This window comes from Coenobita brevimanus, chromosome 56, assembly GCF_032717465.1.
Source record: "Coenobita brevimanus isolate Jiangsu-jjx chromosome 56, ASM3271746v2, whole genome shotgun sequence".
Lineage (NCBI taxonomy): Eukaryota > Metazoa > Arthropoda > Malacostraca > Decapoda > Coenobitidae > Coenobita > Coenobita brevimanus.
In genome coordinates, this window is record NC_137009.1 from 6,577,296 (window position 1) to 6,591,943 (window position 14,648).

The following is a 14,648-nucleotide window of genomic DNA, read 5'->3' on the forward strand; positions in this document are numbered from 1 at the left end:
TTTATAATCTATCTTTCATATATTAAATATATAACTCTGCCTTGATGCTACTCTTCCTCTTTGTCCCCTTCTCTTCCTTATTACCTCTTTCTGTCTCCTGTAATCCTTTCAGTCCTAGCTGCTGCCTCTGTCTCTCTCTCTCTCTCTTTGTCCCCTCCTTTGTTCTTTCACTTCTCTTTCTTTTTCTTTCTCCTTCTTTTCCTCCCCGTTCCCCCTTTTCGATCCTTGCTTCCCTCTCCTATTCCTCTCATCATCATCTCCTGCCATCCTTTTCTTTCCATCTCATTATCCCTCCCTTTGTTCCTACTTCCTCTCTTCTTCCCTTCTTTACTTCCCTCCTTCCTCCCATCTTCGTTTCCTCCCAATCCTCTTTTTTTTTCTTACTTATCTCTCTCTTTCCTTCTTCTCTGTCCTCTTCTTTTTCCTTTCTCTTTCCTCTCCCTCTTTCCCACCTCTCTGTCTTCTTCTTTTTCTCTTCTTCTCTTCCCTCCGTCTTTCCTCTCCCTTTTTCCTTCATTTATTCTTTCTCTTCCTCTTTCTTATCCCTTTCAGTGTACTTCCTTCTTTTTCTTCCTCCGTTCTCCATCCACTTTCCATCTTCCTCTCTCTTATCGTCTTCTCTCCTTCTTCACTTCTTTCTCTTCAACGTTTCTACTGTACTCCATCCTTCTCTTTTCCTTTCTTTACGCCCTCCCTGTTTCTTCCCTACTCTCCTACCTCTCCTCATATATTCCCTTCCCTAACTACTTCCTCTCCCCTCTCTTTCTCCTCTTTCTCCTTTTCTTCCTGTTTCCCATCCCCCTCCGTCTTCGTCATTCTGACCTTCTCTACTACATTTCCTATCTCAATCTATTCTGTCCTTCATTTGCGTCCTCTCTTTCTACTTTTCCCTCCCCCTTTTTCAGCACTTTGCAAGTCTCCCTCATTTATTTTCTGTCGCCCGTCTTTCCTCTTTTCTTTTCTTGTCCTTTTCTCTGTCTCCTTTCCTTCTTCACTTCCCTCCCTGTCTCCTTGCCTCCTTTCTTCCGTCCTTCACGCTTCCTTTTCGTCGCTTTTTCCTTTTTTCCCCTCCAAACTGTCTCTAATTTCCTTTTCAGTTTCTTTCCTCCCAGTCTGTTTCCATGTTTCTCTTTTTCTGTCCTTTTTATTCCATTCACTCCAACATACACTTTTCTCATTCTTTTTCCTTCCCTTCCTTCTTCCATTCTTCCCTCCCTTTCTTCTTCATCACCTTCCTTCTCATCCTCTCTCTCCGTCTTCTCTTACCCTCCTCTTACCTTGATTCTCTTCACTCATTTTGTATCTTTTCTTCCCTCCCTCTTGAATTTCCATCCTTCTTCTCTTCCTCCCTCGATTTATTCTCCCCTTTCCTTCCCCTTCCCATCCAGCATTTTTTGTTGGGCGGTGTGACACTGTGTTTTAGCTGATATGGAGACGAATTTCAGTGTCAATGATTCTCTCCCTCTCTCCCTCTCTCTCTCTCTCTCTCTCTCTCTCTCTCTCTCATCCAGACAAGGCAGATTTCTTTACCTTTATCCCCAGTCTTGCACGCGTAGTGGAAGTGCATTGCCTTAAAATAGCCTTAAAAGAGAGAGAGAGAGAGAGAGAGAGAGAGAGAGAGAGAGAGAGAGAGAGAGAGAGAGAGAGAGAGAGAGAGAGAATGATCTGTGACTGATAAAGTGTAGTAAGCCAGTAAGATTTATTTTTTTCCAATTTATATATGCATGTGTATGCCACAATGACTGCCTTTTCCATTCCTTTTTCCGTTTTCATAGGCAACTTTCCCAGGCATATTCAGACCGTGAATACGAACCGTGACCACGAGAAGCAATTATAGTAAAAGAAGGCCCGGCGGATGCCTTATATCACTGGAGTTTTCACACTCACGTAAATATTCATCATGCATTAGTTTACAGAGTAAAAATTTTGATGTATAAGGTGATGAGTGCGGAAATGAATTCCGCTGAAGTGAAAATTTCTGCAGATGCGGGTCTGTATATTCTCCACGAGTGTCATTACTTGGTGGTTATATGGCGTAGGCTACAGGGTGGCGTTTCTACACTGGCTTCGACTTCCACCTGGGTTGAAAATTAGCGTAAGTTCAAATACGCACACAAAAAACTTAACTACAAGAGGCTTCCCACATTCCACTGCACAGAGTGAATATGAGGGACAGTACCTTAGGAGGAAGGATCATTACCTGTTAAGTGCCAGAGCTCACTCTGGTTGATTATTTTAGATGCACCTAATGAGAACATATTCTGATGAGGAGAGATCCCCGTTTTAAAAAAGCTGACAACCCATCTCGATTAGAGGCTATGGTTTCACTTATGTGTTATACTTTTGCTACCACCAAAACGATCTATTAACCCATTAATGTCCACGGTCCATTAAAGGGTACGGAATATGTTATTTGCAAACTCTAATAAGAGGGGAACCCCAGGGTACGGACCAATTAGTTAAGCGACTATGAGCCGATAGGCGCAGACCGGTACGCTTATTACGCTTCCAGCAATTTACACAAAACAATCCAGGGCACTGATGGGCAAAGCTGAAGGAAACTTTAAAGTGTTTACCTAATCTTTCTGATGACCTATTGTTTCACACTATTTTTGCATCTTACAGACGACAGTATAAGAGTCAGGAAAGGATCAAGAAAGGTTATGATCGCCCCATTTCGTAAAATCTCCCCCATACTAAATATAATCGCCTTGCAGTAGCAAAGCTGAAACCGTTGATAAGTGGAGACATACGGTATATCGTATATTGAAACGCTATCATTATCACTTTTCCCAGGATGCAGCTTAAGACAATAAACGTGGAGAAAAAAAATAACAGTTAATATACTGTAAATGTGACCATGATATCACATCACCCACAACACTGCATTATACAACACGTGTGCAACGGACAATGAAATGAAATCCTCTGTTACTCCTTTAAGTGACTTTAACGCTAAGTAGTGATCAGCCGCCTATATTTGGCGAGAGAGAGAGAGAGAGAGAGAGAGAGAGAGAGAGAGAGAGAGAGAGAGAGAGAGAGAGAGAATTATACAAATACACAGATCACAGAACCTTGTGGACTCAGATTATGCCATTACCACAACGGCATCTTTTATGTTATGTTACTTTGTAGTGATGGGATTATCAGGCCAATTACCCCTTCACTATTTGAGGGGTCTCCTAAGCTGCATATAGTCGTGTAACAGCAACAAAAATAAGGAACACGTTATTGCATTTTAGAAATTAACTTTTTTCAGGCCAAGGGTGTCAATTCGAGTTTATTCTATCTGTGCTTCCCCTGATTTACTGAGAAGAAAAGTCTAGGGCTGATTTAGGATATTCAATTCAGCTCTTTATTTAGTTTCTTCCGAGCTGAATAAAACCATCTGACTGTAGCTAGAATTTTATATATGAAAGATAATCTCTCTCTCTCTCTCTCTCTCTCTCTCTCTCTGAAACGAATCAAAACGAATAAAAGGGAAAGAAAAATGTAATTTGATTGTAAAGTTACGGAATGCTACGACCAAAGACCCTAGATTATATTGACAGATTTTACAGGGAACACAGAAAAAATCTGACATACCTTTACTAATTTCAGAATTTATGAATCATTTTAAGAGACTAGCACAAGAGGGTAACCCTGAAGATTCTCTTAGCAATATAGACATTGATATTGACACTGAAGACGACAGTTTGTTAAATAAAGAGGTTACAGAGGATGAGGTGTACAAGTGTATACTGAAGCTTAAGAATAACAAGGCTGCTGGCATTGATAATATTATTAATGAATATATAAAAAATACTGAACATCTATTATGCCCATTATATGCAAAATTCTTTAATAAGGTTTTAGAGACAGGAACTATCCCAGAGGAATGGCTAATAAGAGTAATTGTTCCTATTTGTATGAACGTAGGAGAAGTAAATGATGTAAATAATTATAGAGGCATAACTCCACTAAGTTGTGTAGGAAAATTGTTTACAACAATACTCAGTGTACGGTTAACCAAATTTTGTGATGATAATTCTGTCATTGAGGAAATGCAAGCAGGATTTAGGGATGGATATTCTACTACTGATCATGTCTTTGTTTTAAAAAATTTAATTGATCTGTTTAAGCACAAGAAGAAAAAATTGTATTGCCTGTATGTTGATTATAAAAAAGCTTTCGACCTTGTGTGGAGAGATGGCCTCTGGTATAAACTACTGAAGATAGGAATTAATGGTAAAATTATTAGAGTAATAAGGAATATGTTAAGTAATATAAAATCTTATGTTTCAGTTAATCAAGAGGTCTCTGACTATTTTGTAAGTTATTCTGGTGTTAGACAGGGAGAGAATCTGTCACCACTTCTTTTCTCTTTGTATGTGAATGATATTGAAGAATACCTGTTAGAACATAGCTGTAATTACATTAATATTGATGACGAATCGGTAGGTAATATGCTTAAAGGTCTCGTCTTGATGTATGCACATGATACTATTAGATTAGCTGAGAGTGAAGTAGGTATTTGCAATGCATTTAAAGCTATGGAAATGTATTGTGACACATGGAAGTTAGATATCAGTTGTATAAAGACAAAGATTACTATATTTAGCAGGACAAAATGTGGAACAGAGGATTATAACTTTCAATTAAAAGGAGAAAAGATTGAAATTATTGAGGAATTTAAATATTTGGGTGTTACCATGAATTATAATGGAAGTTTTAAAACATGCCAGGAACAACTGGTGCAATAGGGTAGGAGAGCAATGTACAGTTTGATTGCAAAGTGTCGTAAATTTGATTTGCCTATTGACTTGCAACTAGAGTTGTTTGATTGGATGGTATTACCGATCATTACATATGGCTGTGAGGTTTGGGGATACAGATGTATTAAAGGATATAGAGAAGGTACATGTTACATTCCTGAAACATATACTTAATGTTCGTAAAACCACATGCAATGCCATGATTTATGGGGAGTTGGGTAAATATCCTATCAGTACGCATGTTAAAAGTAGAATGTTGAATTATTGGTCAAGAATAATTACTGGTAAGCAAGATAGACTTTGTTTTGTAATGTATCAGTGTCTTTACAAACTGTATAATGAAAACAGTTTCAAATAACAGTGGTTGAACTATATAAAAACTTTGTTGAATAATTCAGGTATGTCAGGCATATGGTTGGGCCAAGAAGTTAATAATCGTTTATGGTTGAAACTTGCTTTTGAGAGAAAGGTTAAGGACCAGTGGATCACTGAATGGCAGTCAGCATTGAATAGTAAATCATCATGTTGCATGTATGTGTCTCATAAAGATAGATTTGTCTTCGAAAGTTATCCAGTAAAATTACCAAAACAGCACAGGATTAATCTATTTAAATTCAGAACTAAAAATCACAGATTACCCATTGTAACAGGTAGGTTCAACAGAACTCCTAGAGAAGGAAGGTTCTGCAATAAATGTAATGATAATATCCTTGGAGACGAGCATCAAGCATTATTTCAGTGTACTAATGAAGACATCACTGCATTAAGGCTTAGGTATATACCAATGTATTACAGAATAATCCCAGTAGATGTAAGTTAGCACAATTATTTCAAAGTAATAGTTATGTCATACAGTGCAAATTAGCATTATTCGTCAAGCCTGTAATTAATATTTTTAGGTAATTTGTACTGATATCCCTAGGATAAACTATATTGTGTACTAATCGGAAGGTGTGCTCCATTCTTTGTATAAAGTCTGAGCCTAATAAATATATGTCTCTCTCTCTCTCTCTCTCTCTCTCTCTCTCTCTCCCCAAATATAGGCGGCTGATCACTACTTAACGTTGAAATCACTTAAAGGAGTCAAAGAGGCTTAATTTCTGTGGCCGTCGCTCACGTGGTGTTGTATTATGCAGTACTGTAGGTGATGTCAAATCCAGGTCACATTCATATTATCCATTATTTTCGTCTCTAGGTCGATTGTCTTAGGCTCCATCCCGGGAAAGGTGATGTCAGCTACTGGGTTTCATCTACAACTGTCTCTGCTCATTAACCCCTTCAGAGTTGGTACTGCAGCCTCATTACATCCAGTTCAAGAGAGATTTTATGAACTTGAGCGATTTAACAATTTCTTAATGCTTTCAGACTAGAGGTCTCTCCTGACTCTAATAATGACGTTTGTATGGTGCAAAAATAGTGTGAAACAGTGTGTGAGGGTGACTGCATGTCTTGAAGTTTGTCTGTTTGACGAGCCTTCTGTAGAGTTAGCAAGGGATTTTAAGTAAGCACTAAATAACAGCCCTGCTTCCCTTCTGAATCTCCTACATTTAATTTGTGCGTTACCATAATTGTGTGTAAAGTCTCCGTTAACAACTTAAAGCTGTATTCACCTAGTCACCAGTATCTACTTAGATAATTTATACAGACGTAGAAGAATGCAATATCAAATTTTAGTTTGTGTGAGCTTCGTAGGTTATCTCGATGTTACCATTTCTATGCCTTAACTCTGGAAGTGTAATTGCTTGGTACAGAATAGCAAAATTTCTACATCCATGACTATAAATTTAAATGTAATCAACAACTAAGTTTTTCTTGTTTACTCAATAATTTTGTTTGGAATTTTATTACGTATATGTAGTGAATATCTTCCACACATATCCGTTCCACATTACAGAGGTGCGTAACTACTCTCTCTCTCTCTCTCTCTCCCGCTCAATGGAACGTGAAAGGTAAGGTGGTTATTAGCCTTAGTAGACCTTAAGTGGAGGGGTTTAGGAACATGTGTGTGTGTGTGTGTGTGTGTGTGTGTGTGTGTGTGTGTGTGAGAGAGAGAGAGAGAGAGAGAGAGAGAGAGAGAGAGAGAGAGAGAGAGAGTATTAAAGCAGGATATGGAAGGTGACAATGCCTCCACAATGGGGCTATTTTCACGCTATTGTTCATTATGTTAGGCCCATGGTATTGTGTGGGGAGCAAGAGGGAGTGCGGGGTAAAGAAGAGAGAGAGAGAAGGGAGGGAAGGAAGGAACTGAAGGACGAAGGGAGGGAAGGAAGGAACTGAAGGACGAAGGGAGGGAAGGAAGGAACTGAAGGACGAAGGGAGGGAAGGAAGGAACTGAAGGACGAAGGGAGGGAAGGAAGGAGCTGAAGGACGAAGGGAGGGAAGGAAAGTGAGAGAAGAAAGGAGGGAAAGGACAACGGAAGTAAGGGAGTGAGGGAGGTTAAATGGGAAGGCGGGAAGGTAGAGGAGAGGATTGGAAGGAATGAAGAAATATGGAAAAGGAGAGTCGGACGAAGGAGGTGGGGGGAAGCAACGGAGGAATATGGAGAAGGAGTAATGGCGCGGGCAGGAGTAGAGAGAGAGAGAGAGAGAGAGAGAGAGAGAGAGAGACAGACAGACAGACAGACAGACAGAGGCAGAAATGAAGAAAGTGAAATGGAAAAGGAAAAAGAGGAGTAAGGGAAGGAGGGATGGACGGAAAAAAAAAATAGAGAGGAAGAATGAAAGATAGAAAGGAGGAGAAAGTACTAAATAGAACATTAGGAAGATATAAAGAATGGGAGGAGGAAAGGCAGGGATATGAAAATGCACTTAGGGAAATGAAAGAAGAGGGAGAGAAATGAAAAAGTAAAACAGGACGAGAGCGAAGGAAGAAACGGGGTGATAAAGGAGTACAAAGAAATAAAAGGGCTAGCAAACAGCAACAGATACATTTGTTTTTCAAGGCCGCCCGATACAGGATAGGTTACAGTCAACGAAAGTATTCCATGTGTCAAAGGCGAAGATAGGAAAGCAGGAAAGCTCCCACCCACCAACCCACCCACCAAACCCTTCAGCCGAAACCTGCAGGAAATAGAGAAGGACCACAATGCAGCATAGGAAAGCTCTCACGAAAATTCCATGGGAAAGGATGAAAAGGAACCATATTCTATTCCACTTTTACCTGCAAAGGAAACACATTCAGTCAATAAACGGAATATATCGATGTTGCCCTATGATTACTGTTACGCCCTCCATGTTATGACCTATAAGACATCTTAATTCATAAAAAGTATTATTCAGAAGTGAGCATACTTAGCTGAGGAGTAGAAGAGAAATACATATCCAAGCAACTTTTAATGTTAGTATTGTATCACAGTTTACCAAGATAGGTGGAAAATTGTTGAATATATTTTCAACTCTACTGAGAAAGTGCTTAGCTTTGTGAGTGGAAGTGCTTGTCAACAATCTTATGTTTATTGCTTCTATGAATGCATATAGAGATTACTTGGTTGGGAATGTCAAAGAGGTGTGTGGCATGGCAGGAGTAACAACAAAGAAGAAAAGTACGGCATGATGGGACGAAGAGGTTAAGAAAGCAGTGGAGGAAAAGAGGAAGAAGTGGCTAGAGTGGATACAGGATATGGGTTCGGTTGAAAAAAGAACTGAATACGTTGAGAGCAAGAAGCACGTAAAGAGACTAGTGAAGAGGAAAAAGAAAGGGGTAAATGATGATCTAGGAAGAAAAATGAATGCAAATCACTCCAAAAATACGAAGTTATTCTAGAAAGAAGTGCAGGAATGTAGAAGTGACAGTGGAGAGAAATGTGAAAGAGTGAAGGATATAAGTGATAGATTATTAACCCATGGGCATAAAGTAAGGAGCAGATGGAAAGAATAATTTGAAAGTCTAACGAATGGGAATGGAGAAAGCAAATCGATTGTTAACCAGATTGGTTCTGGGGAGTGTAAAGAGAAGGAATGCAGTGCCAGGAAACGTGGTACTCGCTGAGGTGGAGAACGCTGTGAAGCGGCTAAAAAATGGGAAAGCAGCTGGGACTGATGAGATGTCTGTAGAGATGATAAGTGTAGTGAAGAGAGTGGAATGATGTGCTTGTTGGAGATATGTAAGAAGGCATGGACGAGTGAAACTGAGCCAACAGAGTTAAAAAAAAAAAAAAGGCTGTGATTGTACCCTTGTACAAAAATAATGGTGTGTGAAGTTAATGCAAGAATTATCGTGGTATAAGTCTTTTGACCGTTGTAAGGAAGGTGTATGGAAGAATTATTATAGAGAAAGTAAGAGAGATATCAGAAGTCCCAGCGAGTGACGAACAGGGTGGCTTTAGGAGTGGCAGGCGATGTGTGGATCAAATATTTGCAGTAAGACAGATAGTGGAGAAGGCGTGTGAGAAGGACTAACAGGTGTTTATGGCACTTATAGACCTGGAAAAAGTAGACAGAGAAGGATTGTGGAAGGTTTTACGCACGTACTGCGTAGATGGTAAGTTGTTAGGTACCGTCAGGAGTTTTTATGATGGTAGTGAGGCATGTGTAAGGGTAGCCGGACATGTAACTGAATGGTTCATGATTAATGTGGGTGTGCGACAAGGTTGTCATGGTTGTTTTATATATATATATATATATATATATATATATATATATATATATATATAGATATATATATATATATATATATATACATATAGAGAGAGAGAGAGAGAGAGAGAGAGAGAGAGAGAGATGTAAAAACACGAGTAATGGAGAAGGGGATGGCGTTGGTAATAAATGTAGATGGATAGAATATCTCAAATTTGTTGTATGCTGATGATGCAATGCAACTTGCAAACACCGGAAAAGAGCTTGGTAGACTAGCGAAGAGTTTGTAGGTGCCTGTAAGTGTCGTGCCTTGAGAGTAACTGTAGAATAGAGTACAGTGATGGTTATTGAGACAGACGGTGACTCCCAGTGTGATGTTACACTGAATGAGGAGAGACTGAAACTGGTGAGAGAGTTCAAATACCTGGGTACAGTGAGAGAAAAGAGAGGAAAATGTGCAAAGGAAGTGGAAAGCAGAGTGACTCAAGGAAAGAAAGTAGCTGGTGCTATGAAGGCCTTGATAAGAAACAGAGGGTTGAGTGTTGCAGCTGCATGAGGCTTATATGAAGGGGTGCTTGTGCCACCTTTAACATACGGATGCAAGAATATTGTGTGACATGAAAATGAAAAGTCAGGAGTAACAGCAATGGAGATGGGACTGCTAAGGAATATACGTGGAGTACAGAGAGTGGATAGGATAAGGAATGATGTGATTCGCGAAAGATGCAGAGTGAGGAAGTTTGTGGACACCAGAATCGAGGAGTGTACTGAGATGGTATGGTCATGTGGAGTGAATGGTTGACAACAGAGTGGTGAAAAAGGCATATCTGAGAGAATTTGAAAGAGGGAGGAGGCGGGGTAGGCCAAGAAGAAGGTGGAGGGATATGGTGGATGAATGTGTGAGGAAGAGAGGTATGGAAGTTGGTGAGGCTGGCTGGATGAATTTTGTGCGGAGAAGTGTATGATAAGGGATTTGACACCCCTTTTTAACGTGACAGCGTTCTGTTTGGCTCTATCAGATAGGTATATGTAAAGCTACAGAACGTGGTGAAAGAGTCTGACGGAGCGAGGATTTCGCGGGCTTGAATGATGAGTGAATGGAAGAGCGGGCCATTGAATTGGGAAAACTTTGGCTGTCTGAATGTTGCTGTTCCTCACCCTGACCTAGGGAGGGAAAGGAGGTCCGGATGATGATGATGATAAATGCCTCTGTTATTATTCGACCAATCAGGTGTGAAGTACTTTTCAATAGTCATATTAACATATCTAATGATTATTTCGTATGCCTGAATCAGTTACTCTGCATTTTGCGCTTAGTTAAACAAATTCATCTCTTCCAAGCGTTCCTCACATGTCTCAGTCTACGTATCAGTTTTGTAAGTCTTTGCTATACTAGTTTCTCCATATATATCTATCTTTTTATCTATCTGTCTATTTATCTATCTATCTATCACTGGAGTTTTCATACTGATATATAGATATATATACATCACACTGATATAGAGATATATAGTTTGACCATCGTCAAACCACGTACATAAATTCCAGGCATTAGTTAGAACGTAAACACCATGGCAGTGCCGTCCCCAAACATCACATGGAGGTTAAATCCTGGTTTTAGTTGCCACCATGCAGGTGCTAACTCCATTATTATGGAATCTGGGATGTTATCCCTTTCTCAGTACAGTACCTGTATGTCAAAAGATGAAAAGGAGTATAAGGATTCTAAAAACATGTCATTTTATAATCATTTTAAGCCATATATCGCTCCCCCCAATTAGGTACTTGCCTTTTGAAAAGGGCAAATTATATTCAGCAAAATAATATATTGTTCCTGCCATGTATTGAAGTACTTTGAACATAAGAACATTGTAGTTCATGCTTTGACTTTCCATGAGACAAAAATAATCCACTGTCATTATTCGTATCAGTTACAGCTGTCGGAATGTCGCCAACTTATGAGCGCGATTTGCGGCAAACTTTGCGAGTATTTTTGGTGGTCAGCACACTTAGTATGCGCTACCCCTCATTTGTTGGTGAGAAAAGACAAAAACAAATGTCAGGGTGAGGAAAAAGAGTGGACGTTGCTGGCTGGGATAGCTAGTTTGGTGAAGTGAAGTTCGAATACCGGTTGGAAATATGGAATTCCTAAAGACCTGAATCCAAATATTTTACTAAGAAGAACAGCATGAAATTCTACAAGAAAAAAAAACAAAAAAACTCAGCCCTGTAGTACTGTACGTTGTTTGGTGTGGAGCAGAGGAGAGTGAATGTTGAGTGAATGAGAGAGTGGAAAACAGGAGGGGACACTGCTCATCATTAGCTCAGCCTGACAACATGTGTATATTTAGCTGGCAGCCACGTCATCCACATCTGCATCCCGTGAAACTGCAGGAAAAACAGTCACAAAGTCTGAAAGTCGTTCCTGGTTTTTACTCATTTAGTGATTATTTTTAATATTTTCTTGCTGACATCTAATCTTTATAGCACGGTGGGGTCTTCTATATTTATTCATTTTACATCCATGCGATTTTACTCAGCTAAAAGTCACTTTCAAATGAAGGGACTAAAAAGAGTAAGTATTAAAATATCTCTTTAGTACGACTATGTTTATTATCATCATACGTGCTACAGTTTTTTTATTTTTTTTTATTATTTTTTTTTTAGACTTGAGAACCCTTGTATAAAAAGGTGAACAATGCTCAATCTTCCCAGCTTGTCTGACATGTACGGTACACTCGAGGAAAGTTCCGCGTTATACACTCGCTCAGCACTTCGAAACAGTAAATGAGGGACAAGTGGTAGCGAAGAAGTAGTCAGCGCTCATCTCTCTGGCAACTGTGTGGGAGGGGTGGAGATGGAAGGGGGAGGAGTAGGAACCATTAGCTCCCCCAACCCTCCTCCTCCCATAGGTTCTCCCCTCTCACGCAGTGTTACCAGACAGCTGAGTGTCTGGCTACTGCTTCGTTAATGATTATCTCACAATTAAACGTTCAAATTGGCAGGCAGGTGTATTAGGCGGAACTTTCCTCGAGCATACAACCAACACACCGAATAGGTTAGTTAGGCGTTAAGATTACACACCCTCACTATCGTAACTTCTCCCCATCCCTAACTCTCAACCCTATGCTATCCAGCACATTGTCGAGCACTGTAATCCATTTCAACACAGCACGATAAACATGTAATAGGAGTCCACACTGAAAGTGTGGAACGTGTTCGAGCAAGCAAGTCAGGCAGTGCTGAATATTGTCTCATGTGGCTCATCATCTTCCTCTGCTTTCCTGACCTGAAAATGCTAAAAAGAACTTCTTAGATTACACCAAAAATATTTCCCTACACTTCCTAAAACCAATACTCCTCTTGTATTAATTTTTGGTCTAGGGCTTGGGACCTAGTAGGTTAATACTGACTTTGCTTTTTGCTCATTCACAAAATTTACTTTCACCAAATCTCTCGGTGCACTCCGATTCGAATCAGTATTCAGAAATTCAGAGTTTCTTTAGCCAATCAGGGTATTGTATTAGTTTGACTTGGATTCAGTCAAAAATTTCCAAATAAAGCCAAACAGAAGGTATTAATTGTTTTGAAAAGGCAAAACCTGGTTTCTCTCAGCAATCGTCGGAAAATGCCTCTGTGCTACTCACGCAACCTTAGACCGTTACTTCTCGCGCAGCCGACTGTTACACTAATCTGCCTTAAAAAAAAAAAAAAAAAAAAAAAAAAAAAAAAAAAAAAAATCGTTTTCTCGATTTACGGAAACACTGTTGAGAATTACGGGTCGTCTATGGAATGAAAATAATTGAGGATTTTTATGCGATTTCCAAATTGGTGTCTATCTATCTTGTAACTTCACAGCTGGCTGAGATATACAGCGTTTTCTTCTCGACCCCTGCTCCCATTTCTTGCTGATGCGATAAATCTTTCGCTCGGGGACATATGTCGGGGGTCCAAACTGTGACCAAATTTTGTGTTCTCGCTCGCTTCGCTCGCTTGAACAGTAATTCTCTTCTTAGAACTATCACATAATTAGCTAGTAAGCCTGACCTACCCATACCAAAACTAACCAACCTAACTTAGCCATGCAACCTAACATAACCCTAACAAACGAATCTAATCTAACCTATCCTAACATACACCTTCCTGGAAAAGTGCCTAAATAAGCTACAGTTCGGAACCATGCAAACCTAACTAACCAACCAAACCTATCCTAACTTAACCTAACCTTACTCTGACAGACGAATCTAACCTTACCTAACCTGACCTAACCTAACCTAAATCTTCCTGGAAAACTACCCGAATAAAGTACAGTTCGGAAATTTGTCCTCGCCTGGCACCCACCCACCTGTCACGAAATTCTGTTTCTGCAGTAAGCACCTTCATTGCTTGTTACAGATATCTAGAAATGTGATAAATAATAAACATCTTTACATGTCGGCTAAAAGTAACATTAATCCTCTCATCATGTGAAAACTGCAGTATTGTATTCCGCCTAATTCAAGACGGTTTCATTCAGCTGAGTATGATATAAAGACCTAAAAGTATTTCTGACATAACCTGTCTCATGATCGGAACAACTCATATATTATTTTCCATCTAACTCCAGGAGGTTCTATTCAGTTGAGCGTGTGTCATGGAAGTCTAATAGTCTTCATACTGTCGTTAATTCATGTATCATTATTTTAAAAAATTCTCATATTCAATTCCAGCTATCGCCAGACAATTTTGTTCTTTTTAGAGGCCGTCATAAAGACGTGAGAGTGTTAATATCGTTTTGATTATTCTGTTTAGTTTGTGTGCAAGTAGATAAAACTGTCTCCTATAGATGAACTTAAAATCTACGGAGTTCAGCAAACCCAATAAGATTAACTATCAAAAATTCCCACACTAATACACAGTGTTGTAGCAGGGCTCAGTCCCATGAACCACAGTAGGCTAATCCCTTCACCAGGAAGATGTATTATGAAATTTGTTTTTGCTGCTTCCAAAATATTTAATAAAGGGTTGGGGATACGCTTCAAACTGGAGAGATTCGATTTAGCCTTCTTGAAATCCTTCATCGTAAGACGACTTCCTTGAGATATATGAAATCGTCTAGACTGCGAAGAAGCGAATAACAAAATACTTCACGGTACTGAAAGCACTGAGATACCTCCATATAACAAGGGCTTTAAGCAAATGATACTGAGTTGGTGTTACCTATAACTACAGAGTACATACAGGTTTATAGCATGGAAGTAGTCAGTAGTTTTCTTTGTCGATGTCTATATTAGTATCGTCTGTACTGCACACAGAGTTATATAAACAAACTTCACTATG